General features: G+C 40.6%; 1 long non-coding RNA gene across 1 annotated transcript; it reads right to left on the bottom strand.

Moving 5' to 3' along the window:
* Window positions 1–878: 878 nt before the first annotated feature.
* LOC149460899 (uncharacterized) lies at window positions 879–27,307 on the bottom strand. The gene is made up of 3 exons (XR_016313016.1): window positions 19,807–27,307; window positions 12,154–12,311; window positions 879–1,900 (listed from the first exon to the last, which is right to left on the bottom strand). It is a non-coding gene; the product is annotated as an uncharacterized LOC149460899 (long non-coding RNA).
* Between the last annotated feature and the right edge of the window lie 296 nt (window positions 27,308–27,603).

Here is a 27,603-nt window from a genome sequence, read left to right as displayed (position 1 = left end):
TTCGGTCACGAGTTTGGTGAGAAGGGCTGCGGTCTGACACCGCGGTCATCACATATTGGTGACAGCGATCGTGGGATCGTCGCATATTGGTGACAGCGATCCCGCGTCCGTCACACCTTTCTCAACAGTAGATCCCTTCCAGCAACAATATATCCCCCACCAGTCACAATAGACCTCCCCAGCAACAATAGACCACCATGCAAAAATAGATCCCCTCCAGTGATAACAGATTCCCCAGCAGCTAGCATCAATAGACTTTCCAGCACACCCCAGCACCTCAATTATATACACTCAGTGCTGGAGGTACCAGAACTGCGTTCCCCCCATGTTCCCACTGAAAGAAAGCCCTGCCTGAACCTATTTAGCTGATACTGTACACTGATATTCAACGTTTATGCTGTGCTTTTAGTTTGCTATGCATTTTAAATATCTATGTAATGCTGCTTTTGTACCTTTGGCTTACAGTAAAAGTTCAGAAAGCTTTAACGCCAGCCATGTACCTATAATTTTCAGATTCCATTGGACTCAGTTGTCACTAAAGACTTGAAAATAAGGATACATATCTTCTGTAAACTAGGCCTTAATGTGGAACAAAAGTCTTCAAATACTCACTGCCCCCCCCCCCCCCTTCCCCAACACTGACATATTTTCCTTTACTTTTGCTGGGTGCCAGGTCTTCAGCCATCTTGATTGGCCCATGGGGAATTATATCACTCCCACACATGTGCATGATAGTTCATTCATTTCGACTTTTAGGTGTGCCTAGAATGTACAATGAGATGTGCATGTGTAGCGGAGTGTACATTCGATAAAAGATTGCAAATGAGCAAGTAAGATTGCAAATGACATACGTATCTTCTGCAAAAAAAGAACCCCTGTGCTTGCAATTTTTTTTATTTTTCACTTAAGTTACATTTTGACAACATATGACAACATTTTACATCAAAATGAAAAAAATATATATGTACAGGTATTTATAATTGGAATCTCTATTCCAAAAACCAGCATATGGAATTTGATACGCCTGCTGGTGTGTAAACGACTATTCCCCACGTACAGTTCACTAAAGCAACCTACAAAGTTCTTTCTACAATTTTATTTTTCTATTTATGGTAATGCCTAGTTAAAGTATATCAAAACGTAGTCACTGGAATCTCATATAAAGTTTAAAATGGTAAAGTATAACATCACTTATGTACAAAAAAATTGCTAGCAGGAATGCTTTTTATTGTAGAAGAAACATCAATTCACAAATTCACAAACACCCCAGGATAAGGATACTTATTTTTCAAAAAGTGACAGTTGTAGACATAATCCTTATAATCTAATCTAATATATAGACAGTTAAAGACACTAATCCTTGTATTGTTGTTTTGTGAATTGAGCCTGGATGTGCAGGCCAGTGAACAGTGAGGTGAGTTATGTAGTCCAGGGCCAGGCATTCAAAATGTTTGAAGATAGGAAACCTGGAACACATGGAATGGCCAGTGAAGGAGCTCACAGATGTTGCAGCTTGGAGCAGAGGTAAATTTAGTTTGCTTTAAAGTGTATCTATAGCCAAAACCTTTTGCCCGAGTTTCCAAATGGTCAGTCCGCCCCTGCAGCAGCAATATCCTCAGACATGTTAGTGTTAGATGCCAACACTCATTGGGAACTTTATGTGCATCCTTGGTGAGACCTGAGGGGCTGGAAGAGCCACTGGACTCGTCATGTCATGGCAATGCTATTTTAACTTGACCTTAATCGAGAGCAGGCTAGGTTGTACCAGAAGATGAAGGCCACACTCATGGAAAGGCACTCTTTTTCCTCTTCTTACTTACCACAGTGATGGTCCCTACCTGAGCACATGGAGGTCTTGGTTATGTGGTAGAAGGCTCATGTTGGAGCAAGGATGTCAGCACTGTGCAGAAAGTAAAATGAAAGACTCAGAGAAAAAAGCAAACAGATCATAGACATGTGTCTGAATTACCACCCCCCACTCATTCATTTGCAGCATAAGCAAGGGAAAACAGAAGACGTTTCTAGTGCAAACCCACCTTGCAGGTACGTGAGCCTTAACAAAGATGGTCACCACAAGAGGCCCTCTGTACAGCGTGTGTGTGGATGCTATAGCCAGTCATGAGACCAGAAACAGCCACAAACCCTTGACCAAATCGTGTACACACGCTGGTCACAGGTGAAAGGAAAAAACTGCTGACAAAAGAAAACTCCTCAAATCACTCTCACAAAGGAAAAATGACAAAACCTAATGAAGGTAGAGGCAAGGGAGGAAGACAAAACGGGATAGCACTAACCTGTGGGAGAAAATAAAAAGGCATCACTAACTCCAGCACCATGATTCTGCTCAGGTGTGCAGAGAAACACATGCAGCATGGGCTGCAGCAACCAAACACCAGCTCAGGTGCAGCACATGAGGTTCTGATGTCTCTGGTTAGAGAACTCCTCAGCCCCAAAACACAACCAGAAGGGGCTCCCCACCTTGTTGATGCATTTAGCAACCTAAGATGCAGGACTGTGCCTGGGAGAGGCTGAACCCAGACGGACTCCGATTCAGTCGGCAGGTAGGGACCTATCGCAATATCATGGTCTTACAGGTGTAAATCTTGAGGACAAAAAGGAGAATGGAGGAGGTTGCTCTCAGTCAGACTTTTATAGATATGCACAGGTCCTGTGGGTGGAAATAGGGGTGGAGCTATATCACATGTATGCTGCCATGTTGGCGTCAGGAAAAAACATTGCTCCTGGTCAAAAGGAATTAAAAAAAACATTTTTTGCACAGGTACATGTTCCATGGGGCAGTTACCAGCCCATGCTAACCCCTTTCCCCATGCTATTGTTTTTTATACCCATTTGCCTATTAGCCCAAAAAAGAGGTATTTTTTTATTTGAAATATTTTGCTTCCATTCATTTCTATAGGATTCAGATTCGACATCCAAACTTCTTTGAAGTTCTCCAAACCATGTTTGAACTGAACTCAAGGCATTTCAGGTCATTACTAATGAAACATAATTAATACCACAAAGATACTATTTAGTTTCAAAAATAACATGCCAATATATACATATCCTTCAGTAAGTGGGCTACATTGTGTGTGATTCAAGTTTGCTTTACTTGTTTGTGGCTGTTTTGTATTGTCTACAGTACATGAAAGGCATACTTCCACTTTTGACAACCTCAAGCTATTACTGTATCTGAGTTTGATTGAAGCATGAATGCAGGGCCGGTATAAGGAAGTAGGGTCGGGGGTGCAGGAGGGATGGCCGTCCCAGGCGCCTGTAGCATGTGAGGTGGGGGAGAGAATTTCTGCCATTACAAGCTGACAGGAGTAGTGACAGCAACATTACTACTCATGTCAGTTTAGTGCTGGATTACATATGCCAAATCTGTTCAGGAGCACTCCCGATGAAAGAGTGCTACAATGAGTGTGAAGGAGAGAGCTGGGAGGAGGTGGAGGATGTGTTCTCCAGCTTCACACCCCTGTCACTGTAGTGCTCCTCATCTCAGCTCTCTCCTTCACACTCCTGTCACAGTAGCACTCTGGCATCAGACTGTCAAATCGGGACTTTACAGTTTGCTCGCCCGCCCCCATTTCCTCCCAGTAAAGAATGTGGTGGGGGGGGCATAAACAAACTGTGTAAAGTCGCGATCCAACATCCAGCAGTGTCCCTCACCATGATCCACACTCCTTCAGCAGCAGCATCTCTCCCACCATCTGCCTGTGCAAGGAATTGGCATCCCCTAGGCTCCTCCTCATCTCTGACATGTCAAGATGAGGAGGAGCTTAGGTTGAAGGGCATCAGACAGCCATGTGCTCCACTGTATCTGAGGTCTGTGTTTGTAAGGGAAGGGAGAATTTCACTGGGTACAGGGGGGGGGGGTAGAGTAATAAATATTTGTGCTGGGGAGGACAAAAGGATTACTTCTAGGTGGGTGGATTGTGGAGAGTATGTGTGCTGTTGTGCTCAGAAGGAAGCTTGTGGGGGATGGATTTATACTGGAAAGAGGGGGGTGACAGATAAAATTTGTTCTAATTTTTTTTGGGGGGGTCGTTTTGCTAGAAGGGGTGATTTGGGAGGAGGGATTTGTACTAGGATGGGAAATTTTGGGGGTGTTAGAAAGGGGGGATTTGTGCTAGTAGGGATGATGGGGGGATTTATGCTGGGGGGGAATTTGTCCTAGGAGGTGAATTTTGGGAGATTTGGGGATCAAATTTGTGCTAATAGGGATGATTGGGGGTATCTGTACTGGGGGAATATGGAAGGGTGAATTTATGCTGGGAGGGGAAATTTGGGGGGTGACGGGGGTCAGATTTGTTCTAGGAGGGAAATTTGTGGGGATGTGCTAAGAGCAGTGATTTGGGAGGAGAAGATTTGTGCAAGAAGGGGAAAGGGGGTTGGGGATTTGTGTTAGGAAGGGGGAGGATTTGTGCTAGTAAGGATGATTGGTGGATATTTGTGCTAGGAGGGGAAATTTTGTTTGGGGGGGATTTGTGCTAGTAGTGATGACTGGGGGGTATTGTGCTAGGAAGTGAAATTTGGAAGGGGGGATTTGTGCTAGGAAGGGGGGGATTTGGAGAGGGGGGATTTGTGCTTGGAGGGGGAATTTGAGGGGTGAGGATGTGTTTTAGGAGGGTGCTAGCAGGGGAGATTCAGAGAAAGGATTTCAGTTTAGAGGGCGGACCGTGGGGAAGATTTGTAGTGGCAGAGGAGGAATTTTTGTTTGGGGAGCATTTTGGTTTGCAAAAGAGAATTCATGCCTGGGGGATTAACGTGCCAATTAGTGCTCGATTTTTTTGGAAGGGGGGGGGGAATATGTGCTGTCACATGATGCCTCATACATCTTTGGGGGGGCACAGTTTGGCATCGTCACCCTGGACACTAAATGACCTTGTCCCAGCACTGTATGACTGGGTATTGTTTTTGTATCTTGCAATTTATACTGGAGATAGCCATTCTGTGGACAGAACTAACAATTTTGATAGCACATAATTAATTGTAATTGCATAGTACTTCATGAAATCTCTAGCCTCTCTGGCTTTCAAAACATTTGTGCATTATGCCTGCTTGAAAAAATGGCTGCTAGCTCTGTGATCAGTTGCTCTCTGTTTCATTCACAATATATTTAGTGTGATCAGGTCCCTGAGCCTCATATATTCAGTTGGAGCGATACAACAAGATCCTCAGTTGATATTTTCTGACAGCCTTTACTAATTAGTTCACTAACTGTCAAGCGGCCACATGAGTTACTATTTGTTTTATTTTTTATCACTGAGATGTAATTAGAATATATCTGGGCTAGCCTGGACCCTCTGGAGACATAATTTAGCTGACCCCCCCCCCCATCCAGGGCTCTAGAATAACAATAAAATAGTCAATAAACTAAATTCATTAGTCAATCATTGCACAGAATCACACAACAAAAATACCACCACAAAATAATTGTCAAGTACCTGCTGCCAGAACCGAGAAGTTCACTGAGAAACGTGAGAGCACAGACGGCAATACACGTCTTGTCACCTTTCATCTTCAGCTCTTTACCCTCTCTGAGTGGGGATTTACACTCTGCTAGGAGCCACAAAAACTCTTGATTTTATTCTACCTCTTCAAAAAAAAGTTTATTTTTATTTATTTTTTTTACTTACTTTACTTTACTCAGCCTCGGGTACACAGAGGACAATAATTATTGAGTCTGCCATGCTAATGTTGCTAACAGTGGGAGGGTTCCTACTCACTGTGTACACAATAACACATACCATAGCCCTTGTACCCAAAAAATATGATTTAACCACTTGAGCTCCTGAGGATTTACCCCCCTTAATGACCAAGCCTCTTTTTGCTACTCGGCGCTGCACTTATTCAACTGATAATTGCGCGGTCATGCAATGCTGCACCCAAACGAAATTTACGTCCTTTTTTTCACACAAATAGAGCTTTCTTTCGGTGTAATTTGATCACCTGTGCGCTTTTTATTTTTCACGCTATAAACAAAAAAATGCCAAAAATTTTGACGAAAAACAATATTTTTTAATTTCAGCAATAAAAAATATATAGTAAACTCAAAGTTGGTTATTAATTTAGGCCAAAATGTATTCTGCTACATGTTTTTGGTAAAAAAAAATCCCAATAAGTATATATTGATTGCTTTGCGTGGAAGTTATAGCGTCTACAAACTATGGTATAAATACTGCAATTTACGCCATTTTTCTGCTATACAGCGCTGCGCTAGTTTAACGGACAATTGCGCGGTCATGCAATACGGTACATAAATGAAATTTACATCCTTTTTTTCCCACAAATTGAGCTTTCTTTCAGTGGTATTTGATCGCCTGTGCGGTTTTTATTTTTTGCGCTATAAAAAAAAAGGCTGACAATTTTTAGGAAAGAAAAACAATATTTTGGACTATTTGCTATAAAACAAGTCCAGTAAAAAAAAAATGCAAAAATCAAATTTAGTCATAAATTTCTGCCAAAATGCATTCTGCGACATGTCTTTGCTAAAAAAAAATCCCAATACGTGTAATATAATTGGTTTACGTGAAAGTTATAGCATTTACAAATGGCGGGAAAGATACTGGGATTTCTAATTTTTATTTATACTAATAATGGCGCCGATCAGCGAATTATGGCAGCGATCAGGGACTTATGGCAGAGACCAGCGACTTATGGCAGGATGGCGGGACTGCGGCGGACATTTTGACACTGGGGGGGAACTGACTTGGGGTCACTGACATCCCCAGTGACACCAATACAGTGATCAGTGAAAAAAAAACACTGAAACTGTACTAATGTCACTGGGGAGGAAGGGGTTAACATTTTTAGGAGTTTACTGTGTAAGGGGAGTGTTTTACTAGGGGGCGGGGGTGTGTGCTGGACGGGGGGGAGAGAGGGGGCAGCTGATCGAGGGAGAGAAATTCTTCTCTCCCTCTTCAGCTTGTCGGGGAACTGTCACAGAGCAGGCTGTGTGTAAACAATGCAGCTCTGCTCTGTGACAGTGATGACAGCTCATCGCGGGAAAACGGCCGGTAAAAACCGTCCGTGACCCGGCGGCTGACACCCGCTACGGACACCCGTGGGACAGGCAGGGCGGGCGCGCGCCTCACGTGCGCCCCCTACCTGTTTTGCGTGGTCTGTTTTAAAACGTCGTTTTGCCTACCAGTGCCGCCCTGCCGCCGTACATGTACAGTGGCTGGGCGGCATGCGGTTAACCATTTGCCCTCCTGAGGATTTACCCCCCTTCCTGACCTGGCCATTTTTTGCATTATTGCACTGCGTTACTTTACTGACAATTGCAACGCTGCACCCAAATGAAATTTACGTCCTTTTTTCCCCACAAATTGAGCTTTCTTTTAGTGGTATTTGATCGCCTCTGCGTTTTTTATTTTTTGCGCTATAAAAAAACAGACAATTTTGAGAAAAAAAACTATATTTTTGACTTTTTGCTATTAAACATGTTCAGTAAAAAAATTTAAAAAATCCAATTTTGTCATAAATTTAGGCCAAAATGTATTCTGTGACATGTCTTTGCTAAAACAAAATCCCAAAAAGTGAAAATTATAGCTTTTACAAACAGCGGTATAGATACTGGAATTTTTGTTTTTTAATTTTTACTAGTAATGGCGGTGATCAGCGACTTATAGCAGGACAGCGGTAGGCATTCTGACACTGGGGGGAACTGACTTGGTGTCACTGACATCCCCAGTGACCCCAATACAGTGATCAGTGCTAAAAAAAAGCACGGACACTGTACTAATGGCACTGGGCAGGAAGGGGTTAACATGAGCTGTGTGCTGGGAGTTTTTTACTATGGGGCCGTGTGTTTTGCTTCATTGTAAGCACACTGCTTTGGATGACTGTTCTGTGCACAGCCATCCAAAGCAGTGTGCACAAGCTGACAGGGAGGAGAACTGTTTTGTTTAAAAACAGTTCTCCCCATCGGAGATGCTTGGCAATCACTGGGTGCCGGCAAGTTTATCACCGGTTGTGACCCAGTGATTGACAGCCGTGGCTATGAATGGCGGCATGGGTAGGGCGTGCCCCTACCCGGAAATGAAGCACTTCATTAACGGTTACTACTGAGCAATCAGCATCAGTACAATATGGCATATACAGTCTACCGTATACAGTCCCCTTTAGGCAAAACTCTACTCATGGCAGTCTACTATATACAGTCTACCGTATACAGTCCCCTTTAGGCAAAACTCTACTCATGGCAGTCTAATTTATACAGTCTACCGTATACAGTCCCTTTTAGGCAAAACTCTACTCATGGCAGTCTACTATATACAGTCTACCATATACAGTCCCCTTTAGGCAAAACTCTACTCATGGCAGTCTAATATATACAGTCTACCATATACAGTCCCCTTTAGGCAAATCTCTACTTATGGCAGTCTAATATATACAGTCTACCATATACAGTCCCCTTTAGGCAAATCTCTACTTATGGCAGTCTACTATATACAGTCTACCATATACAGTCCCCTTTAGGCAAAACTCTACTCATGGCAGTCTACTATATACAGTCTACCGAATACAGTCCCCTTTAGGCAAAACTCTACTCATGGCAGTCTAATATATACAGTCTACCGTATACAGTCCCCTTTAGGCAAAACTCTACTCATGGCAGTCTAATATATACAGTCTACCGTATACAGTCGCCTTTAGGCAAAACTCTACTCATGGCAGCAAATTCCTGTGACAACAAGCAAGCATAAAAGAAATAAGGGTGGCCAAAGACCTCTCACCACACAATGCTGCAGATGACCTCTTGATGGCAAATAATATTCCCTAGTCTGTCCTAACCAAGCAAGCAACTCCTGATGGCCAATTCTGTGTGGAGATGGAAAAGCAGGTCCCACCAGCCCTATAGCGCAGAGGAGGGGTTAAAGCCTAACTCCATGTTTACGGTGACTTTAAATAGTTCCTTTTGGCCAAGCTGGTCTAAATGAGCTATTTCCATTGTGAACAGCTAATCAGCACCATTACTAGTAAAAAAAAAATTTAAAAACAAATTCCAGTATATATACAGTCGTTTGTAAACGCTATAACTTTCACATAAACCAATTAATTTACACGTATTGGGATTTTTTTTAGCAAAGACATGTAACAGAATACATTTTGGCCTAAATTTATGATGACATTTGATTTTTAAAAATTTTTTACTAGACATGTTTAATAGCAAAAGGTCTAGTCATGTAAAGTAAGTGGGCTTCATCTACAATATCCAATGGGTAACATTAAGTAATGTGCCTTGAGAAATGTAATCAGATTGCTTGGTGCAATTATGGCATAATCTGCAAAATTGGCTTTAGGGATATTTCCATGGTGGCACCTTTTATAATGTAAGAAAGAGTTGCCAGGCATAGGTTTGTCACCATATGTCACCATCCACGCTGGTTAAGAAATATCCCTAAGAGCCAATTTTGCAGATTACGCCATAATTGCACCAAGCAATCTGATTACATTTCTCAAGGCACATTACTTAAAAATAAAGCTCACTTACTTGATATGACTAGTCCCAAAATAACAGAACATCCAACTGAAAACAAGCAACCAGAGATTAGATTTGTCACTCAATTTCATATTCATCATAAACAGATGGAATATACTATATGCAAACACTAGTCCATTTTATATCAAGACCCCTATCTCAGACACCTACTGCTGAAGCAACCCAAATTTTCATATAAAACAATTGCACCGAGCAAACTTAAATCTAAGAAAAACAATACAGGCTCACTCACGTTTGGTCACATTGTCGGTATGTATCAATGTAAGAATCCCTTATGTAAGACATGCCAGTTTGTTCACCATGGGAAAAAGGAGTTTACCGGAAAAGGAAAATCCTATGCTATCAAGGAATTCCACACGTGCTCTTCTGAATACGTGGTTTATTGTTTCATTTGTCCTTGTGGTTTACACTATATTGGTAGGACTATATGGTGTCCGTTTATGACACAGAGAATAGCTGCGATTCAGAGGATCACAGCTATTCTCTGGTCATTCACAGTTTATGACACTCAGGAGATCAGCGGAGAACATGTTCAGCTCTTCACTGGAGATCTGTGTTCTCCCTCCAGATTCTCCAGCCCAGAGCTGGAAAATCAGAGGAACCGAAAACTAAGCAGCAATAATTTACCTCTGCTTAGTAAACTGATCTTTTACTGTAATCTCGGGAGATTATAGTAAAAGCAGCCATTTTCCAGCGTTTGTAGACCGTTCTCCCTTAATTCGGAGAACTGATCTACACCGCTTCATAAACGGCATTCACAGGAGAACTGTGTTCTCAGAGAATTGCGGAGAACTGAGCAGAGATCATTTACCGCTGGTTCATAAACAGACACCTAAGTACCCTTCGTAAACGCTTCGGTGAGCACCATCGCCTTATAGAGGATGGTATGGATCAACATAGTGTGCCTAGATACTTCCTTGAAAATCATGGAAAATCCACTGAAGGTCTTAGAGTATGGATTCTATTGAAGGATTCCCCCTAGTGGCTACAGAGGTCTGGTTCCAGCAGGAGTGCCCTACGGACTATACACTATGTATGATTTCTGAGCAGTCTTCAGGTTCAGGTGCGGATTACAGGCTATTGACTTCTAAGGGAACCGTTTCTAAACCGCATGTGTGAACAGGATAAAATCCTGACCTAATCCTGTCCTGAACCTGATGTAAACCTGACATGAACAACTTACTAAACCTGACACTGAACAACTACTGTGTCAGTTAGCTGTGAAACCTGAGCTTCAATCCTCACTGTACATGTGTGAATCAGCTCTTAGAAACATTGAAATCTTGATTCTGATCTTGAAGATCTTTAAGAATAAATGAATGACTTAACAGAACAACAGGGGCGGAATGACAACTCATGGGGCCCCCCGGCAATAGGGGATTGTTGTTTGCCTTGTGGTAAATACGCCCCTGCCCTGTGTCCTTGCCCACACTCAAACCACACTCAAAAAAGCCTATGAAAAAGGTACCAGGGGCATCTCATGGGGCCCCCTACTGACCCCGGGCCCTCGGGCAGTGCCCGAGTTTCCAAATGGTCTTTCTGCAGTTTCCCTGCAGAACAAGCAGCTAGAGAGATCAGTGATGGCTTGTTTTAAATCTCTTTCAGCCCCTTTCACACTAGCAGTAGTGTTTAAAGTGCTACTAAACCCTGGACCCTGCATTCACTATGTCTGGTCTTCCACAATACACAGAACATGGAAACGAAATTCTTTTATTAAATATAAACTGCTAAATACCTTTTCTCATCAGTAGCACATAGCAGTTTTGTGAATCATATCACTGTCTGGTTAAGCACTGGTTAAAGCTTGTAGGAGGTTTTCATTCTACTCTGACTGTCCTATGAGGCTGCATAACCCCTGACCCTCTGTCTGGACAGTGCTGATTGGCCCTGTGCTGAACACATGCACCCTCCCAAAGAAAAAAAAACTCTTTTGCATGACACACTAAAGCTTGAGCTTGTGCAGAGTGACTCCTAGAGCTTTTTACTATCAGCAGATGGATTGGGAACAGTGGAAGAAGGGGAGGATCAGAGAAGACAGGATCAAACAGTCTTTTTTATACAGTGTGGAGGATTAACCCCTTAAGTTCCACAATGAGTATAACAAGCATACTTTACTGCATATAAAAACTGATTTTACTATTATGGGTTTAATAACACTTGAATGCACCCTGAGTAGGGTGAAATGAGGTGTGCAGGCATTCATGAGGTGAAACAGCCACCTCCTGATGCCAGATTTATTTTGTCTTTAATTTATGAGCAACGGTTTTATATTGTGGGACCACATCACAACTGCAAGCAGTTAGGGTGCAGCCCTATTCACTTACATGGAAGTGTTTAATAGACAGTGCCACCTGTCAAAGTCTGCATGTAGCTTTAAAATTGCCGAACCGTGATGCAAAGCATGGCGCCCTCAGCAATGTGTACTCCTCCGAATGGCTTTGTGTCTTCTTGCAGGTGGGTGGTTGGAGAGTTGTAAAAATGCAGTTCAACCACCTGTTTTTACTTCCCCTTGGCCAACTGTGTGAACGGAGCCTTATTGCTGTTAGTAATTTGTAAATAAAATAATGTCAATAGTCTGGGCACAGGGGCACTCTAAAGTGGTATTACACCCAAAACCAAAAATGTATTATATTTCATCTTACCTATCATTTGATGTGGTGGCTGCATCAGTTTTCTTCTCTTTGTTTTTTCCCCTCTGCGTTCACCTGCTGATATGGCCAGTGACACACCTCCTGTATTACTGAGACGCAGCTCTGGATGAAAGAACACAGGAGGCACAGCAGTCATCAACTCTGTAAGTCTGTTGGAAAGGAATGTTAAATGTATTAGCAGATTTGAATAGAATAACAAATTGAAGACAAACTCCCACTCACACTTTATAATCTGTTTGTTTTTTTTTTGGGATAAAGGTTTGACATGAATAAATAAAAGCTGACCAGTTTAATGAACCTGGCCAGTGTTAAATGGATTGTATCATCCATGTAAACTGATACATTCTGCTGGAGAGCATGTGCTTTTGAAAAACAACAAACTTGCTGGCCAGATTGCCAGATGAAAATTGAAGAAATTTGCCTAATAAAGGAAATGAATACAGTCATCACATCTAAGAATTGGTAATCTGGAATACAATAAATGTTTGGTTTTGGGTATAATACTGCATTAAGTTAGTCAAATAATTGCATATATATAGCTGGTAAGTTCAACCTGCATGTTGCTATGATTTTCAACATCCCTGTACATTGTGCTTGCACACGGAACACATGTATAAAACACGTGTAAAAGTTATATATATATATATATATATATATATATATATATATATATATATATATGTTGCTTACGCCAAATTCTGACCCTACCATCTGAATGTCGCAGCAACCAGTCTGCCTATTCTCCTCTGACCTCTGACATCAACAAGGCATTTTCATCCACACAACTGCTGCTCACTAGATATTTTCTCTGATTATTCTCTGTAAACCCTAGAGATGGTTGTGTGTGAAAATCCCAGTAGATCAGCAGTTTTTGAAATACTCAGACCAGCCCATCTGGAGCCAACAACCATGCCACGTTCAAAGTCACTGAAATCCCCTTTCTTCCCTATTCTGATGTTCGGTTTGAACTTCAGCAAGTCATCTTCATCGTGTCCAGATGCCTAAATGCATGCCATGTGATTGGCTGATTAGCAATTCGTGCTAAGAAGCAATTGAACAGGAGCACCTACTAAAGTGGCTGATGAGTGTGTGTGTATATATATATATATATATACACACACAGTATATGCACTGTTTGCTGGATTATAATTTTACCAGCATTGACTTCTGGTGAGTATATCCAGTACTCATGGTGATGGAGAGCACGTTTTATTGTTGGAAAATATAAGAGCACCTGGGAGCCTTTCTATGTGGGACTTTTGATGAAATGCGGACTTTATTATATATATTTTTCACATGTATCAAGTTGACATTTGGGATTTGCACATTTTAATTTTGATATATGAATTTTTGCTCATGTACCTCTCTATATACACTTTATATAGGTTGGTGGCCCATTTTGCACATAGCACTTTAGTGTATATTTCAGGCAGTATTTTGACTGATTTTTTTGGAATAGCGCTGTCTTTTTCTTAAAATTTGCTCTGCATTGAGATTTACCATTACCAGACAGTGGCTGCATTTTTTAGGTAATGTACAGTATGCCATGGCGCAGTCTTTTCCCTTTCTGTAATTTCCTCCCAATGCTACAGTCACCATTCATAGATTTGTATATCATATCCCCTTTTCAGCATTTCTTCTACAGGGATAATAAGTTTATAATGTAGTCATTCCTCATAACTAAGATCCTCAAGCCCCCCCCCTGTTAACTGTGTTGCCTTTCTCTGGACTCTCTCCAGTTCCATCGCATCCTTCCTAAACATTGGTGACCAGAACTGGACAGCGTGCTCAATATGTAGCCAAATCAGAGTTTTATAAAGTGGTTATTATAGTGGTAATTATAGTTTTGTCTTGCTGTTAATATCATTAGTTCATTGTCATTAAGGGGTATCAATAAACTTCAAATGTTCTGCAGGTACTCTGGTTTCCTCCCACACTCCAAGAACAACCTGGTAGTTTAATTGCTCCTGTTTAAATTGGCCCTAGTATGTGTATGTATGAATGTTAATTAGGAACCTTAGATTGTAAGCTCTTTGGGGGCAGGGACTGATGTGAATGTATAATATATATGTAAAGCACTGCATGAATTGATGGCACTATATAGGTACCACTGCCAATACATCCCATATACATCATTCATATCACCTCTGTAGTCTCAATCAATTTGAGAAAATCATCTGATTGAACCATTCAGAAGAATATTTACTTTGAAAATTACAGTCTTCACTTTGCAAATACGCAGCACGGATGAACATATTCCCCCATTGTAAATTAAGATTTCCCATTGAGTAACTTATTACTGAGTCAAGACATTTATATATCACAGCGCAGTAAGAGCTTTTCACTCAGCAAAGTTTTCCACACTCATAAATCACTCTACAAATGTCTAGTTAGTCAATCAAACAGTTTGTAATCATAAAGCCTGTCAGGAATTGAATGACTAATAGACCATAGAAAAACTATTGGATTTCCCAGATTCCTTATACTGAATGACCTGACATTTATCCCACTTTTGGACGTATGTTTGCAAGCACTGCCACTGTATCTTTCTTATTTATTCATCAGTGACTAAGGAGTTTATATATAGTCAAACATATTGGATTTTCCCAAGTGTTATTAGTAGCATTTTAAGTAGACTTTAACAGCATTGCTAGTCTTAAAGAAGTATTAAACTCAAAAGCAAACATTTATTATATTGCAGTTTACCATTTCTTAGATGTGATGGCTTTATTTATATTTTTTTTAAGGCTTTCTTTCTTCTATTTTCATCTGGTAATCTGGCCATTAAGTCATTTATTTTTCAAAAGAACAAGCTCTCCAGGAGAATGTATTAGTTACAGAGATGAGGCAAACCTTTAATACTAGCAGAGGTGATGATAATTATGATTAGCTTTTTTTTATTTATTTATTTATTTATGGAAAACCTTTATGCCAAAAGGAAAAAACTGTTTGTTTATAAAGTATTAGCTGGAGTTTGGCTTCAACTGGTTAGTTCATTTAAATCTGCTAGTACATCTAATACTGCCCCCAGACTGACAATGCTGCTGCCCTCTGTGCTCCTTCATCCAGAGTGGGGGCACTAGAGGAGACAGAAAAAAAAAATAAAATAAAATAACCCCAAAACAAAGGTGATAAGTATAAAGGCCTGAATCCAGACCTAATTAGGTGCAATATGAACTGTGACAAAGACAACGTGAGTAATAATCAGCAAGTGAACATAAATAATACATAAAAATGTAAAGGTCTGAACCCAGACCAAACTAAGTGCAATACAGATTGTGATGAAATACAACATGAACAATAGTCACCAAGTGAACGTAAATAATAATGTATTCAACATAATATGACTAACACGTTCTAAATAAAGGTGCACACAAAACACCATGCAAAGAAAACTGTGCCAAAATCAAATGGCAAAAAATATGTGCAAAACTAATCATACAAGGTGCATAAAGGTATAAATGCATGAAACTATAAACGTATCATAAATAATACATAAAAATGTAAAGGCCTGAAACCAGACCAAACTAAGTGCAATATGGATTGTACTAAAAACAACACGCACAATAATCAACAGGTGAACATAAATAATGTATTCAACATAATAGGACTAACACATCCTAAATAAAAATGGCACAAAAAGCATTTTCATGTATTATTTATGTTCACTTGCTGATTGTTACCCACGTTGTCTTTATCACAGTTCATATTGCACTTAATTAGGTCTGGATTCAGGCCTTTATGCTTATCACCTTTGTTTCGGGGTTATTTTATTTATTTTTCTGTCTCCCCACTCTTCGAATTATTGTGTCCTTAGTACTATTGATATTAGAGCAACACCATTTTATTTTTGTTTCCTTGTGCTAGTGGTGTCTAGGTCTAGGTGTTTGCAGCTTTTTTTAGTCCTATCTATACCTATAGCAGCGCAGAAAGTTTTTTTCTACTCTAATAGAGGAGATGTGCTACTGGCCAGATCACCGGGGGGGGGGGGGGGGGGAAACAGAAGGAAAAAAGCCTAAGAAAATAAATCTGATGTAGCCATCACATCTATTCACTAGTAAGCTGCAACATTTAACATTTTGGGTTTGGGGTTTAATACCACTTCAAGAATACAGTATTTTCCTGCAAAATAATTTAATGTATGTAATAATAGTTGAATATCTGACTGTTTATCCAACAAATGCTTTGGACCGTAATGTATGCCCATCAAAATAATTCACAAAAAAAAAAAGATATATATATATATTTATATATATATGCTATGTTTAGGATTCTTGGATTAGTGATTTTTTTTTTTATAGCTAGGTGCATAGAATGGGTTCACAGAAGTAGGGTTGCAAAGGAGAGGCACGTATAAGTGAAGAAAAGTACAGAGTTAGAGAGATTTGGCAAAAAGCAGTACAAAGGGAGAGAGTGGAGTTGGCCAGGAACAGGCAATTTATAGTTTAGGAGCCCATAGCTAAGCGATAGCATTTCAAAGTGCTTACTGCCATTCTGCTGAATTATTTTTACATGAACATGCAAATGGTCAACCCAGGGATATGAGGAGGTCAAAAGGTTTTACTGAACATTTGATTACTCTCCATTCCAGCTGTAATCAACCAGATGGAGTAAAAGTCTCCTCATTTTCAAGCAGAGAGCAAAAGAACTGATCACCAGTCTTGTGTGCTCTCAGCAGCTGACATTTTCCCCATTACTGACTTACCCTGTCTTCTGCTCTGTGTATCCATGTGCAGGCAGCCATCTTGGTAGTGGCAGGGCTTTGCATCATCATGTCAAAGCCACTTCCCTGATGTTCATTATCCTGATAACTGGTAGGAGAATACTAAAGAAGCAGTTGGAGAAGGGCAGAAATCACAAATCTGAAGAATGGATGAAGCATATACAGCAAGATCCTTGTATGCAGCTCTTCCCAGCAACAGAAACAGTGAGAAGAACAGTGGTGACATCACCAAATCGCACCCCAAATCCTATGAGATTAGTAGTCAAAGACAGCACTGTCTTACATGCTCTCACGCAGCAGATATACAGCATTTAGCCTGGGCCTGCACTGCTACTTTTCAGAAGGAATTCAGAACAAATGATGGATTACCCTGGTGGGTTTTTACTGCTGTATGTGACCCGTGCTAACAACAATTTCGCCAGGCAGGAAGTGAGGGAAAATTTGCAGCAGGGACATAAACAGAAAGAAAAATTGGCAGGGTTCAAGCCTTGCTTTACTCTACAAGCTGCTGGAGAATTCCCCTTACTTTTTGCTAAGTAAACAGCCAGATAAATCGACCCCTAGATCTCCCTGATTTTCATATGTTTTTAACATTCCTTCACCATATTGGCTGCTAGAATGCAAACAAATCAGTGTGGGTGTCTGTAACTCCTTGTATTTATGGGTAAGGGGCAATACTGTACCCTTGTACCTATTCCCCTAGAGTGGTAAATATCTGGGGCCCCATTATTACAAGATTCCAATAAATCCCCCCACATCCTCTCTGAAACTGGAAGTGGGTAAAAGGTCCTTGTCCTTCATCAATGGGACAAGGTTCCTTGCAAGGGAAGGCTTTGCTGCCCCTCTTACAGGGTACCCCCCCAATGTTGAAAGGCATGTGATTTAGTATAGTACAGGAAGATAAATATTGTACAATGTTTTTGCTACGGGCCTCAGGGCCTAGCTAGTGCACAATTTCAGGGCTTTTTTTTTTTTTTTTTCTCCCACTTATTTGTCACTTTTCACTTATGTGTGTGTTTTTTCCCACTAGGATGGAGGGTGTGAGTTCTCGGGCCTGCCCAGAAGTCTAGGGGGAGGATGCATGGCCATTAGGTTCCTTCCTCCCCTGTTCCTGGGGGGTCTCTCTTCGGAAGAGCTCCCTGACCTAGTACTTGGTGGTCGGCTTCGGCTAGCCACAAGGAAAGGGGTACATCAGGCCTTTTGGCTAGGAGGACCATGTGGAAGCCTTTGTCCCTGTCAGGAGCCTTGCGCCACAGGGGATCAGGGTAGAGGTCCTACCCCTTCGGGGGGTGGACTAAAGCACACCCCTAAGTGCATTTTTTTGTGTTTGTGTTTTGCACGTTTTTTGTTCACTCACGGGTTTTTGTTTTTCGCACATCCACAGAGTTTAAAAATAAAAAAAACACCGGAAGAGTGGGCTACAAGAAGCTTGCTGCCCTCCCTTTTTTTCTGGCTGCCAAAGCTGAGCTGTATTCCTGGATAAGTGTATGGTTCTAACATTTTTTTTTTCTCTTTTTTAAAAAAAGGAAATGTATACATCCTCTTCTTACCCTACATCTGGTCCCCAAAAGCATGTGGGAGTTGTGGGGGAGAATCTAGAACCTCTTTTATAATATAGATGTGCCCAAATATCCAAACCCCCCCAGGGGAATCAGTACATCCAAATTCCATGGGAATAAGTACATGACTACATAAGTACCTCATAGTTAAGAAAACACACAAACTGTGAAAAAGTATTTTATTGCCAAAAAGTAAATAATGTTCTCTGACATCCAATCCAACATCAATCATGTCATCCAGCAATGTAGAACTATCATCAATCAGGACGACTTACTGCCCAACATTGCTTCCTTGCCACACTACCACAGCTAAATGACAGAATCCATGGCACTGATGCAATGTAAACAACAGGCCCAGAAATACTGGTCATATCACTAAGCAAGTATGGATCTCTGGCTACTTTGTTTGCATTTTAACAATGGGGATTTAGGCAGGTGAACTGGCCAGATACTGCCAATAAATTTAGTGGTTTGCTGAACCAAACACAGTGAGTTCAGCTTGAATCTCATCCTTGGCAGACACCTTCCCATAACACTGGGTCTCTTGCAATTTCCCCTGTCCACCAATTGATGATTTTGTTGTCTACCATGGGCCTTCCTGTCCTTCTGCTTTCTCTAGATTCTCCTACACTCCAGCTTCACTTCCTTTGTAATGACACATACAGACGATTTATTTACTTATATAGCACCACCAATTTACGCAGCACTTTACATATATATATTGTACATTCACATCAGTCTCTAACCCTCAAGGGGCGTACAATCTAAGGTCCCTAACTTACATTTATACATTCACATACTAGGGCCAATTTAGTCAGGATCCAATTAACCTACTACCCGGAGGAAACCCACGCAGGCACAGGGAGAACATGCAAACTCCAGGCAGGTGGTGCTGTGGTTCGGATTAGTACTGTCAGGCAGAAGTTCTAACCATTTAGCCACTGTGCTGCCTTTAAACCTACAGCACTTTTTGAAATACTCAGATCAGCCAGTCTGGCACCTACAACCATGCCACGTTCAAAGTCACTTAAATCCCCTTTCTTCTCCATTCTGATGCTCGGATTGAACTTCAGGAAGTCATCTGTCACCATAAATGCATTGAGTTGCTGCCATGTAATTGGCTGATTAGCAATTTGTGTTACCAAGCTATTGAACAGGTGTACCTAATAAAGTGGCCGGTGTGTGTAAATCGATATAAATTGATTTTTGTGTGCACCAAATGCCTTTTCAATCCCAGATATTACCTTTGTAAAAGTGGCTGTGACATCATCACTGTGGAGGGGTCCAGGAGGCCCCCCACTACAGGCTGGCTGCAGAATAATACAGGGGGGAAGGTACTGAATATAAGATCAGTCTACTTACACAAGGAGAGAGAGCAGTAGTGACCAGTTGGCATTAAAGGAAGTTCGTGCACAACATGCAGGAGTTTTTTAATGCAGATTACTGCACAGATCTGAAAGAAATACATTAAAAAGACACCAAGATTTAAGTAAGAATACACATGGACTTTATATTTATGCACATTAGCCTGGAGTCCAGCTTTAACTGCAAGAAGAAGAAAGAAGACTCAATTGTTAAAAGAAAAAGGCTGAAGAGAATAACAAAATGGTTAAATCAAGCTTCACAATGATCAAACTTTAGAAAACATTACTGGTGGTTTCAATTTTCAATTTCCATTGCATAATAGTATATATAATAAAGTATAAAAATAAATATTTAGTGGATATGCAGATACTCATACAGTTTACTCACCAAAATTTACATGATGAGTGCCATATGACTATTTTCTATTATTCTTTTCTAATCCGTTATCTGCAGATGTTATTGCACAATAATTACAAACCTTTTTTAGTATGTTTTTCTCTTTCACATTGCAGGTGCTTTTCCTAGAGAACTAAGTGTGATCAAATATCATATTTCTGCCATTTCATGTATTTTTTAACATATTTGTCTTCTATGTTTTTAGATTTTAATGCTTAACAACATGAGATGTGCTGCTATAGAAACGAAATAAATATGGAGGCCAGCAGTCTGGTATCAGTATAATCTAATTATGCAATATTATGACGGCTGAAAGAAAAGCACTACATGCTGTCGGTGTAAGAGAAGGAAAGCTACATATTCAATTCAAGCCATTTTTGCAGCTTTTGTAGAATTGGAGGTTCTGCTATTACAAGAATAGGCAGATTTGTCTTAGACTATTACTGTCTATTACTGCTGGAAGTCTGGGAGAAAGGTGGGAAGCAGAGATTCCTGGCAATCTGCCTAAAGAGGAATCAATGAAACAAATTAATCCTTTGCAGGCTGCAATGACACAGTAATCCATCATTCCAAGCTGCTTTTATACACCAAATCAGAGAGCAGAGGAGAAAGCCCTAGGGGACATCACAGACAACAACTTACACTAACACTGGGAAAATACTTGAGAATCAGTTTATTTAAAGAGGATAGATTTCAGTTGATTGCTTAACTCGTCAAATAAAGATTTTGCTTCCATCACAAGCTGACCCTTGGGGGAATACATTTCACAGATCCTTTTGGGAGTCTTTAAACTTTCTAATTTCATGTATCTCTATGATTTCAATTAAAGCATATATCTGTATAATTATATCAAGTGTCATGTAAAATATATGCCAGGGCATTTTGGAAGGAAAAGTAAAATATATTTCATGTGTTCTATCTGTGCAAGTGTACCTTTCGACTAAGCATCTGAAGTTGAATTAAACTCCTAGCAAAAAAGTTTATTTTTCTATAAGGATATAGGCTACATTCACAATTGTGGATTGCATGTACATGCAAGAACCCAGCAGGGGGTCCCGGCGATTAGCTGCGGGGGGCAGCCCTTTGAAAGAAATAGGAGGCCAGCTCCTGCAGCTGATTGTGACTTTCAGCATGAATCACTATGCAGTGATTACTTGCAAGTGTCTGGACTTTGAGACAGTTTGCATCCAGGGTCAATCACTCACAGGTGATTGTCGCAAATTGATTACCTGCGAGTAGCCGCAATTAACTGCGAAGGTAAACAGCCTTCCATTGCTTTCAATGGGGCTTCCTCCTGCAGGTAATCGCCAGGATGCCCCTCGAGGGATCTAGCATCTACATGCTGTTGGGCCAATTCGTATGAATGTGGCCTTAAGGGTGTAAGGATTTGGAACCCCTATGTGGATTTTACTACAATATTTAGAGGATTTATGGATAGGACCTGTTCTTTAAATTGGTGCCACCTAGAGAAAAGTGAGGGGAATGTCCCCAATAGGGACACAGACATTTCTTTCCAGTAGAGTGGGGAAGGCTCAGAGTTTCTTCCAGGTTTTCATTGTAATATGAGACAGATGATACCTCAAAGTCACACAATGTTGCAGTAGAGTTTCCCTCATATCAGACAATATTGTGGGGGAGCATGTGACCCACTCTATTGTGATAGCACTCAAAAGGAATAGTGATCGTCTCCGGGACTTCTCCAGAGCCTCCCCCATCCTCTGGAACTCTCTACTATCGCCTACTCTGCCCACTTTTAGGCGATCTCTGAAATCCTATCTCTTCAAGGAAGCCTATCCTGCCTTCAGTTAATAACGGAATCTTCTTTTCCTTCTACTAGTTCATCCCCCACAGTTATTACCTTTTGTACCACCAGCCCCTCCCTCTTAGATTGTAAGCTCCAAGGAGCAGGGCCCTCCTAACCCTCTTGTATTGAACTATATCTTTGTATTGTATTGTCTCCCTTTATATTGTAAAGCGCAGAGCAAACTGTTGGCGCTATATAAATCCTGTAGAATAATTATAATAATATAAGTAATTCAGGAAAAGTCCTTTGTAAAGACATTTTTTCTTTGATCTGAATGAACAACAAAATTTTACAAACCCATTTCAACGTAAAGCAGTCCTTCCTTATTGCTCCCAAAATTTAAAAAAAAATGCTCCAATAAATAAAAAATACTTGCTCACTGAAGTGGCCTTCCTTTGGGTCGAAACAGTCGATACTTCTCTAACACTTCTACAGAGGAAGAACTTACCTTGGGTGAAAGGGTCAACTTCATAAACGTAGAGGGCTACGGATAGGATACTAGCAGTGGGGCCAATATAGAAAGCAGGTCAGTATTTCAGGGTTGCAACTGCTGTTTATGTTATGGGAGCAGCAATTACATATCTCAGCTGGTAGTGCACTTGCACTTTCTGTAGAGTTCACCTATGCATCATGCACACTTTGTAGAGTTATGTACAGGAGTGGACTGACAACTCATGGGGCCCCCAGGCAATAGGGGATCATGGGGCCCCTGTGTCCTTGACCACACTCAAACCATACCCAAAAAAGCCTATGAAAGGTACCAGGGGCATCTCATGGGACCCCCCTACTGACTGGTCAGTCTGCCCCTGGTTATGTATACATCTTGCAATATCTGTAGAGTTGTTATATGTTATTGCCATCAGAGTGCATAGACAGCAATTACTGCCTGGTTTTTCCTTACCTTACAGCCTTTAAAGTTTCATGAGTCTTCACATATAAACTTCAGTGTATCCACAGCTCAGGAGAGGGCAGTTGACATCACATATGACATGCCTTACCAACCAAGAAATCTGAGCTATACTGTACGCTTAATATACAGATGTATGTCAAGCTACAGTCAGCAATATGCAGTAAGTAGGTCACGGTCTTCACTGTACAACCTATCATCGATAATGTATTTACACCCTTTGATTGCTTTGAAAAGCTTTAAGAGTCCAGCAAGATGATACAAATAAAACATATATTTTTTGATGCAAGGCATTTTTAAGAAATTCAAACTGGAAATAGAATTTGTAGGTGTCGCATATGTAAGAAGATACAGAAGACCATCACAAATGTTAACAAAAGTGTATTAAAAATATTCGGTAATGTGTAATTAATTTAACCAATGGCCTCCAGAGGATTTACCCCCTTCCTGACCAGGCCATGGTTTGCGATATGGCGCTGTGTTACCTTAACTGACAATTGTGCGGTCATGCAACACTGCACCTAAATGAAATTTATGTCCTTTCTTTCCCACAAATGGAGCTTTCTTTCGGTGGTATTTGATTGCCTCTGCTTTTTTTGGATTTTTTTGTGCTATAAACAAAATAAGACCGACAATTTTGAGAAAAAAAAACAATATTTTTGACTTTTTGCTATTAAACGTCCAGTAAAAAAATGTAAAAAATTGAATTTCGTCATAAATGTATTGGTTTACATGAACATTATAGCGTCTACAAACAGCAGTATATACACTGGAATTTTTTTTTTCTAATACTAGTAATGGCGGCGATCGGCGACTTATAGCAAGACTGCGGCAGGCATTCTGACACTGGGAGGGAACTGAATAACTGCCACTGACATCCCTAGTGACACTAATACAGTGATCAGTGCTAATAAAAAGCACTGACACTGTACTAATGGAAGGAAGGGGTTAACATCTGGGATCTGCGATCAAAGGGTTAACTGTGTGCTGTTTTACTGTGTGCTGTGTGTTTTCCAGTGTAAGCACATTGCTTTGTATTGCTCTGCTATGCATACAGACCACTCCCCCGTAAGTGATACTCGGCTATCGCTGGGTGCCATCGGGCAATCAATGGGTGGGACCCAGGGATCGAAAGCTGAAGCCGCCAATGGCGGTGCAGGCCCCCTACCCAGAAACGCAAAATCACGTATATATATATATATACATGATTTTGCACAGCCCTACCGCCCTGTTGGAGTATTTCTGCTATAGGACGACAGGCAAGCGGTTAAAAAGTTCCCATTGGATATGACCCCCCTAAGAAATGCATGTGTACCTTTCCGGTAAATCTCCAAAGATCAACCAATGTTGTTCTGAAACATGTAATTCTTCACAAGGCATTGATTGAAATAGCTACAATTAGTACTACTTTAAAAAATAATGTTGTCTAAATATACTTAACTCTCTAAAAGCATCACTGTCATTTGCACATCATGTATAAAGGAACCTTGTACATGGATATGTGCTCTGCATTGCTCCCTGCAGCCACATTTGAAATAAAAGAGCATATTAAACCCCTATGGCTACTGAAAAACAAATTCAGAGGCAAAGCAGAATAGGCATTCAAAGGACCCCAGACACAACTTGAACTATTTTTTATATTTAGACGCTCAGTTAGTTGCTGCTGTAGCTATTTGAACAGTCTGTGCAGTTGCCATGGGAGTCCCTTATGACCCCTGTTTCCAAATACTGCAAAGCTGTAGTGATTCTTGCTGAAATGCAAGACTGCGTGAGTTCAACTAAAATCAGTGCCATAGGACAGAAGTCTAAGAGTATGAGCCCCTAGCTTATAAATACAGCTATATTATGCTGAGTCTTAGCTTTCAACTGTATGATTAATTCTGCAAGACTTACCTTTGTATGCATGTAGAGATATCTTCTGTACAGTTATGTTTATTCCATCATAAAAGTCTACAATAACACAGCATATTCATGAGTAATAATGTGTGTGTGAAGAGCAAACATACTGGAACGGAGTATGTTCAAATAAAAGTTCCTTGCAGACAGACAATATCATAGCATATTCTACAAACTTGTGATTGGAACTGTATGAGCTACACTAGTACAAATACATTTTAACTACTGCATATTCTATTAAATCTCCTGCTGGCTACCTGCGGCTATCAAAATACCTGAACAGTTACTGTATTTGTTTGAATGTAGCTGCTATTCGGCCAGCAATTTTCCTACGGATTGCTAAAGTGGAATTTCACCTAAAAAGGGAAGTTCCACTTTATTTTTTCCTGCCCCTTCCTTTCCATCTTGTTGAGGGTTTTTTTTTTAGGTACCAAGTTGTAATTGACTAGGCCATCCCAGCAAAAGTTCAACACCCTGCCCCTTTGCAGCCTCCTGGGACACATTACAGGTCCCAGTAAGTTGCAGGTCCATTCACAGTAGGGAGCCAGCTGTGGTGAAGCCACAAAGAGTCACAGCTGGCTTCCCACAGTAAACGTGGTGACACAGAGGAACCAAAGACTGGAAAAGAACTACTGGTTGCCTGGGCTGATGTGTCTTATTAATAAAGATAGCATCTACAGCATTTGCGGCTGCTGACTTTTAATTTTTTTTATACATAACGAAGAACCTCTTTACATTTTTAGATCAAAGGATGTCAGGCAGGAGGATGCCATCAGAGTCACCCAAGAGTCAAATTCTGACAAGGTCATCGGGAAACAATCAAAATTCACCCTGTGTATGGCCAGCTTAAGGCCAGCTTAACGGAATAATAAAATGGCTTTCAAAAGCCAGAAGTTATTGTGTTCTAGATCTTCTGTCAGGAACACACGTGACTTAATAACAGGTGGTCTTCTTCTGAAAGTAGCACATGTGGTGTTTGCTAGAGCACATGTAAAGTAGTCTGGAGTTTGTATTTAAAGGAAAAATTAAACCTCTGCCATAAAAACTAGCCAGATGTGATTGGTAAGGGAGTTGGTCAGGTGTGATCGAACTATATACTATATATAAACTAATTCATCAAAAGATGAGAGAGATGCCCATTGTCACAAAAACTGAGGAGTTAACCTTTCTCTTGGATTTGTGTCTTTGTTTTTTAACTTTATCACGTATGCAGTAAAATGATTATTCCCCTAGGAATGACCTTTTATCAGTTTTTAAAATTTTCAACATGTGGTTGATTTACGACCACAAAACCTCTCTACAGACCTTCGTTTCATGGGAACACTATAAATAACCACTATACTACCTGAACATCACTAGCAATGCTCTGATTTGCACTACTGGCAAATATGCAGTATGTATGGCTAGTGTGATATATAGCTTTTTCATGGGAAGTTTGAGCAGAATGCAACAATCCAACAACTCAGCTATTAACAAAAAACTATATTTTTTTGTAGCATTTAGGAATACCATAAACTGTACCGTACTTTGAAATTAACCATTATAAAGAACCCCTTAAAGACAATGTACAATATTAGTAATGCAAAATATGAGCTTATAACTTTTTAGGGTTCATTAGTGAGTTAAATTACAGTTTATTATCTAGACCTGGATCAGTTGAAAGACCACACAGCAAAGTGTGACATGGTGGCAAGCTCTTGTAACTAATAACCTCTAATAACCTAATCATATACAGTATGAATGAGTACAAGAATGAAGTAAGAAATAATATTCAATTACAACTGTGAGCCTGTGATGTCTCAAGTTCATACAAAAATATTTTCAGTTTTTCTTCATGGCACGTATGCAGGTATTTAGGGCTTGCGTAAACAGTAAAGTGAAATACTGTTATTCGTTCCTTCCTCAGATTGTCTCCAGCTAATGATGATAGGATAGACTGCAGAAAGCCACATGGATAGGATGGCAGAATAGTGGAGATGCACAGGTTAAAGAGACTGCCATTTTTCTCATTCAAGGCCACAATCTCTTTAAAGCCCATTCTATTTTTCCACCCTCCTAACCCCGTGTAAGCTCAGTATAGTATGGTGTTGGACTGTATGTAGGGCTAATTCAGGGCTGTTAAGACTTGACAAATGGCCACTCATGCTTAAAGATAGGAGGTCACAAACTACCCCACACCTGGAGGCACTAAGTACTTTGCAGTGACTCTGAAAAATCAGTGGAATTGGGGAGGGGGTAGTATAAGAGGATCAGGGGGTGGAGTTTAGAGAGGTTCTGCTACTTTGCCCGTTCTGATCTCTTTTACATTACCTTCTAAGGTTCCTACTTACAGTAGTTAAAATCATACTGCCTTAATGCATCCTTTAACCCCTTAACTAGAGATGAGCGAATTATTCAAAAATTCGGTTCGGCTGATTCGCCGAATTCGCCGAATAAATTCACTTCGAGCCGAATATATTCGCTGCGAATTTAACTTATAAAAAGGGTGTTTCTAGGCTTCAGAGAGCCTTTATATTAGTGCAGAACACTGTACCTTTAATTTAAATGCCCTTGGAGTCTGCTGGGGAAGAGAAATAATACTGTCAGTCAGTATGACATGCAGATGAGTGCCGTCGATCTTAGAATCACCGCACACTTCACTCATTTGGGCAGTCACGGGGCCAAAACCAGAGTGTGGAGCCACAGTGTGGCGGTGGAGGCAGCAGCAATGGGAGGCCATACAGCACCCTATGACAAAATGGAACCCACCAGCAGTGTGAGGAGACCTGAAAGTGGCACATGGCAGAGTGTG

This window comes from Staurois parvus, unplaced genomic scaffold (assembly GCF_062004578.1).
Source record: "Staurois parvus isolate SC_StPar_1 unplaced genomic scaffold, SC_StPar_1.0 ptg000218l, whole genome shotgun sequence".
Taxonomy (NCBI): Eukaryota; Metazoa; Chordata; class Amphibia; order Anura; family Ranidae; genus Staurois; species Staurois parvus.
This window is presented reverse-complemented; position numbering and strand designations above follow the sequence as displayed.